A 6,833-nucleotide genomic window follows, 5' to 3' on the forward strand; every position below is an offset into this window, starting at 1 on the left:
CCTAGTTCTGGTATACAGTCACTTACTGTTGCAAATATAAGGATTTCTTAAAGTATAACTCCACAAATTCCCACTGGGGAGGACAAAAATAAATACATTAAAATGCTATATTCTCTCAGTGCATAATAAGTTTGACTTATGTAAGTTATGTGTGAATAGTCAAAAGAAAAGAGGGCAGACATGAGACATTTTAAAGTAATACCACCTCCCATATGTCAAGGAAAATAGTTGAAATCTAGTGACTATGGGTATAATAGTCCTTGGGTGGATTTGAATTTATAGTGTCACCATACAAGGCATATGAATTTTAGGCTTAGTGTAAAATGTTCCTTATAACGTTTATTAGAATGACTCAGTGTGTCTCAATAATATATCTGAAAATTAAATATTAAGATCTGAGAAATACTGATCTTCTCTGGTCCACAAAATATTTAGATCTTCATTGGTGTGACAGAATGAGAATACTAACAAGCCATACAATTAAAGTGTTTCATTAACAGCTAAATAAGAAGATGGTTGATTAAAAAGGCAGCCTTCTAGGACTGATTGTAACACGCTGAATCAGTTATCTGTTGGCTTGCTATGTATCTCTCTACGGTTTGGCTGCTGGTTAAGAAAAAAGAAAAAAAAAAACAAAAAACAGGCAAGTCAGTCATAGTTAAGGCATATTCATTAAGCTAAATTAGCAGTAGTTCCTCATTACTAATTAAGAAAGTGCCTGGAGTGAAAACCTGCACCCACTTTGTATCTTCCAGGATTAGAGTTTGACACCCCTGATTAATAGTGTATAACCTATGTATAAACCCTAACATGGCTGCCCATGAAACATATAAAAATAATGAAGAAACCATACTCTCTGCATCCAGTAGATAATCTCTCCAATAGCTGATGGTTTTATTTTCTATATCGATTGCTCCCTCTATCCAAACAATTTTCTTTAAATAACTGTTCTATCATCTGTCAGCTTCAGGTTGGTATTTGTGAAAATGGGCTTGAATATGGCTGGGTGAGCCCTTACTGCATCAAGAACTCCACAAGAACGCAGCCCATCTAGGAATCTACAATAAATCAAATATATGTTACTAGCCAACCCGCGGCGTAGCACACACCGCATAATTATGTATTGATGGGTGAACACTTCCTGAACGACACAGTTGTCCAAATGGGGTGGGTTTGTGGATGCCACTGTGAGTAAATGAAAAGGTAGACCTCTGGAGAGAGCAACATATAATTGTCCGTGACTGAAAGCGGGATCGTCTGTGACGAAGAAGGCCACGCTGGTGAAAGTTACTTCGTCGGTAGGGATAAGTGTCAGTACTTGTAGATTAAGGTGTACCGAGTCTTCGTTGTTGACGCTTAATATAGCTTGCGTACTGAGATGTTCCGGAGTCACAGCTGAGAAACACTTTTTTAATGTCTTTTAAGCACAGGGGAAAAAATGAACATGTGAAACATCCATAATGTAAGCCACCAAGAAAAGTAACATTGCAACAATACTATCTACGACCCGATCTCTGTAAACAGAAGTGATAAGAAAATCGAGCCCAGTGTATTCTTTAACTGCCTTGTGGCGCTGTAGTAGTGCTGCTGCTTTACAGTAAGGAGACTGTGGAAGATTGTGGTTTCGCTTCCCGGTGTAATAGTAAAAGACAAATTATCTGCGACAAACAAATTGTTTTACACGCTGCATACCAACCCGCGGCGTAGTATATGCCGCATAATCACGCCGCTTTTTCAATGTTTTTTAAGCAGAGGGAAAAAAATGAACATTTGCAAAATCCGTAACGCTGCTTTGAGTAAGTACAATGCACATGTGTTTAATTTGTCGGCCACTTTTTGCCAGCCATGTTTTCTGGTTAGGGCTGCTTTTGCAGTGTTACCGCTTGTGCATATTAAATCTTGAAATCTTTCGAGTAACTAATTAACTAACTAACACCAACCCACCCACACACACAGCTTGTGTGAAACAAATGCGCCCGTACTTTCATAATTTTGTTGCAGCCTATAGTGGAGTCAGGCACAGAGAAGGTCAGCTGCTGAGGGAGCGTCTCGACTGTTGCAGGGCCTGCATCGGTAAAGCAGGTGAGATGCTAATGAAACAGGCACAGGGCATATTGGTTTTTAAAGACTGCTTCCTTCGTTGTGTTTTAACCTCAGTTTTAAAGGATTGTTTTAAGGATCCCATGGGATACCCCTTGCAAACTGTTTTAGACGCTGCATTCAGCAATTCACATCCGCGACAAACATGCCTCTTCTTACATGGTCCTGCCGCGTCCACCCTCATTCTCAAAGCATACACGCTGCCTGGTCACGTGCCTGCTCGCAAGAGCAACTCACAGAGACCCGCCCACCAACTCTAAGACCATGGCGTGTAAAACAGTTTGCGATGGTGGTGCATGCGTCACAACCGAAAAGAATAATGAAAAGTCAACGTGGCTCAGAGGTGCATGTGGACTCCTAGCACAGACGAAAGTGACTTACGGGGTGGTCAGTGAGTTGTTGTGTTTTCCGTGTTCCTGCAGGACCATCTAAGAAGACGCATGTTTGTCGCGGATGCGGTGGATGCGGGCCGGGGAATAAAGAGTGTTGGTGGGTGGGGAAACGTTTTCTGTGTTCCTGCAGGACATTCTAAGAAGACGCATGTTTGTCGCGGTAGCGAATTGCTGTATGTAGCGTGTAAAACAGTTTGTGATGTTGCACGCGGACATGCGTCGTAACCGAAAAGTCAACGTGGCTCAGAGCTGCATGTGGACTGTAGCACAGACAAACAGAAATGACGGCGTGTTTTCCGAGGCGTCGCGTCCGAGTTTGTGGGCGTGGCTCTGCGAGTTTTTGTCGTATCCAATGGTCTTAGAGTTGGTGGGCGTGGCTCCTTCCTGTGTGCTTTCATGGGTGTGGGCATGGCTCCTTCCTGCGTGCTTTCATGGGTGTCTTGCCTGTTCTGGTGGCGGCTTAGAGAATTATAATATATAGATATCTTTATCCACCTAGTAATTTTCCAAAATTGTATGGTCTAAATTATATGGTCACAAACAGTCATAGCTTACAAAGCAGCAACACCTTGTAGAGGAGGTCGCATAGACACAGATCCAAACTCACTCGTACTTGGAAAGAAATCTAAGGTTGTCGGTTAAACTAGAAAGGAAATACTTGTAATTGTAATACCCAGGATAAACATGCCAATTGTACACAGTAATTCATAGCAAATCCTAGATCCACAAGACAATAACAGCATTTGATTACCTTTATTTATAGGATTAAGTGAGCCTATATATAGTTAGAGTTTATTGGTAATTGTTTCAAAATATTCTATAAAAATAGCATTTTTTTTGTAAATTGATTATAGTACCTTTCAAATATTGTTCTTGTTCTTTGAAGAACATACCAGTTGATTACATCTTGCAGAACCTCCTTTTTGTTGTGCATAGTAATATTCCTTAAACACCCAGCTAGTGTCAGAAGATTGCTGCACTTTTCAACTGCTGTCAATAGTTCCTGTGGACATTCTGATTTTGCCATCTAAACATTTTAACAGAAAATATAAAATGTAATCACTAGAAACACTTGGTCACTTGAAAAAACACCCTGTTCATACCTCAGACAGCAAGCATTTTATTTCGTGGTCATTTATATCCCCAATATCTGCTTGTACATTGTCTGAACCCGAAACTATGGCATGGTATAACACTGGAGCAAAGAAGTGTGGTGATGGTCCTCCATGCACAATACTCATTGCTATTAACTGCCCTGTATTTCTGTTAGCTGTTTCCCTTAAAGCTGCTGGACAAAGAAAAGTGCATTTGAAATCAGATTATGTCAATAGATAGAAAGGGGAAAAAAAAATTTTGGACCACAAAACTTACACGGTAGATAGAGTTTGCTGGTTGTCTGGACCTGTGAACATAGGTCTGTCTCTTATATGCTGAAGTGCTAACCTGAAAAATTCTCTCATTGGTCCTCCTAAATCCACAGCACCTTCAGAATTCCCATCACCATCATCATCAGTAAATCTGATGGCCATATTTTTCTGTTATAAAATGACTTGACTTCTCATTGCTTGAAAAGCCCCATCCCAGACATTTTTTCTATTGATATTAAAGCAAACAACTTCATCCATGTTGATTTCTTTGTGCCGTAAGTGCAGAATATCCTGGACACTGAAACAAAATGATGGCAAATCCTTGCTAAAACAAAATGTTAAGAATTACAGATTTGACATTGAAAAATGTAACTTACTTGGCAGCTGTGTTACCTTTTAAGGTTTCGTATATGGCTTGATTGAGCTCCTCATCTTCTGAGTCACTTGAAATGTCCATATTGATTAGATTTACGTAGTCTCTAATGATGAATACAAGAACAAAATATTTTACACAAAAAAAAATTCAAGGGGTTACCAACTTTCACAAACACTGCTGCTAAAGTTGATCACACCTGTAAATACCAGTACAAGACATATGCGCTGGATCAACATTATCCGAAGATACCCTGTGTAGCAACATGTTTTCATCACTGCTTGCTGTAGAACGTGACACACATGTAAATGTTTCATTACCAGAGACAGCTGGTAATCCTTCATCTAAGATTTGTGTTTTACTTGGTGAATCATTACGTAGAGTGGTGGCTCTGAGGCTAGGGATCTGCACTGGCAATCGGAAGGTTGCCGGTTCAAATCCTGTAAAATGCCAAAAGGGACTCTGCTCTGTTGGGCCCTTGAGCAAGGCCCTTAACCTGCAATTGCTAAGCGCTTTGAGTAGTGAGAAAAGCACTATATAAATGCAAAAAAAAAAAAAAAAAAAAATGGTTGTGTCTGTCTGAGTAAAGAAATGACACATAAGCAGGTCATTTTTAATGTAAATGACACGGTTGTCTCATTATTAAAAAGGTATCTTTCATAGTCACTTCAGAATTCTCATTTGTTTAATACTGTTTGTAATACATCTTTTAATATTTAGTAAGGAAAGGTGCTATGTATAATAATCTAGTGGCTCTACAATTACTGTATATAGCCACAGGGTACCTGTGCATTACATATTTTATAGCTGTAACACTAAGTGATTTACACCGGACAAAAAAATTATTAAAGGGAAAGAGGTGGGAACATTGTGCTTTAAAGCACAGAGCTTTAGCCATGAAGCCACACTGCTTACTGCACCCTAAACATGCACTGAACATGGAACAAATATACTTTAAATTAACTTTGACTCGGGCGGCACGGTGGCGCAGTGGGTAGCGCTGCTGCCTTGCAGTTGGGAGACCTGGGGACCTGGGTTCGCTTCCCGGGTCCTCCCTGCGTGGAGTTTGCATGTTCTCCCCGTGTCTGCGTGGGTTTCCTCCGGGCGCTCCGGTTTCCTCCCACAGTCCAAAGACATGCTGGTTAGGTGGATTGGCGATTCTAAATTTGCCCTAGTGTGTGCTTGGTGTGTTTGTGTGTGTCCTGCGGTGGGTTGGCACCCTGCCCGGGATTGGTTCCTGCCCTGTGTTGGCTGGGATTGGCTCCAGCAGACCCCCGTGACCCTGTGTTTGGATTCAGCAGGTTGGAAAATGGATGGATGGATAAACTTTGACTCAATTAACAAGGAGTTGTGGATTATTTGAACCTTCAGATTTTCAGTATTATGGCTAGCTTTGGATACATACACTTGTAGCAAAACACTAGCATTGTAAGTATAACCAAATCAAACATAACAGGCATTTATATATACTATAAGTCTGAAATGTACAAAAATACTTTAAAAGGACATATATAAGTAAATATTACAAGGTGCAAAATATTAATTATTACCTTGTGAACTGTCTTATGTGTTGACAATTTGATTGCAGAGGAGTCATTTGTTCACATATCTGGCATTTCTCTAAAGCCACTTCTTGAATCTAAAATTAAAATTTTACACGGAGTTAATTTAAAAAATAACCATCATAACCATCGACAATTCCTGTGTTATAGTGGTTATGTGTCGATTTTCACATCTGCATGAGCAGAACTTCAGAATTAACAATTTTTGTTTTCCAAGAAATAAAGTTTTGAATTTTATAAGGATAAAATGTGTAATTCTGTGTAAGTTATTTTAATTATTAATATTATAATTAATATAGATGATCAGTTTAGCAGTTTGCTGTCTTAAGTTTGAATTTAGTAGTCACAAGGAAAGTCAACTTAGTGGTGGAGATGAATGCTGGATTATCTAAATAAAATCATTTTTTTGAAAGCATTAGGCTTATATTCATGTTGAGAAAAAAAAAGTAAATTAATAAACACATACACACATTCATTTGTAAGAAACACTGTTTAGCTTAAAATAAAGAGAGGGAAACCATGGAACACATCATTAAACAATTAAATTTGATTTATAGCATTTACATTTAAAAGCACACATGATCTGTCAAATTTTAAAATTATATATATTACAAAAGTAAGCCTTATCAGAAATATCACCATTAAGTTTAGCAATTACCTCTTGTTCACAGCCACTGTTGGTGTCTAGGTTAGTCTGAAGTGGTCTTATATATGCCACCTCTTGGTTGAGGCCACTCAAAGAAATCTGACACTGTACCCACTGGCTGGTATTGTAATAGGGTGTAAAGTTTTACACCTAAAACTCCTCAATATTTCAAACCCTCCTGCTGATTTTAGTGCTGGATAACTTGCAAACAAATGATTTATGAGATCTTCATAACTTCCATTTTTGTCTGGAAAAGGCCACAATTTTGCAAATGAAGAAGTTCTTCAGGACCAGGCACAGTGTTAGAGAGAAAAAGTAATGTGTCCAAGTTCCTGCTGCATAAGTAATTTTCTTTTTGATCTTGGGGTACTGGATTCTTTGTCCCCTTGAACG

The 6,833-nt window shown here is 39.1% G+C and overlaps 1 long non-coding RNA gene across 1 annotated transcript; it reads right to left on the reverse strand.

Moving 5' to 3' along the window:
- Nucleotides 1–252: 252 nt before the first annotated feature.
- Nucleotides 253–6,530, reverse strand: LOC127526991 (uncharacterized). Its single transcript, XR_007934357.1, has 3 exons — nt 6,453–6,530; nt 5,783–5,871; nt 253–1,058 (listed from the first exon to the last, which is right to left on the reverse strand). It is a non-coding gene; the product is annotated as an uncharacterized LOC127526991 (long non-coding RNA).
- Nucleotides 6,531–6,833: the final 303 nt, after the last annotated feature.

This window comes from Erpetoichthys calabaricus, chromosome 3 (genome assembly GCF_900747795.2).
Source record: "Erpetoichthys calabaricus chromosome 3, fErpCal1.3, whole genome shotgun sequence".
NCBI lineage: Eukaryota > Metazoa > Chordata > Cladistia > Polypteriformes > Polypteridae > Erpetoichthys > Erpetoichthys calabaricus.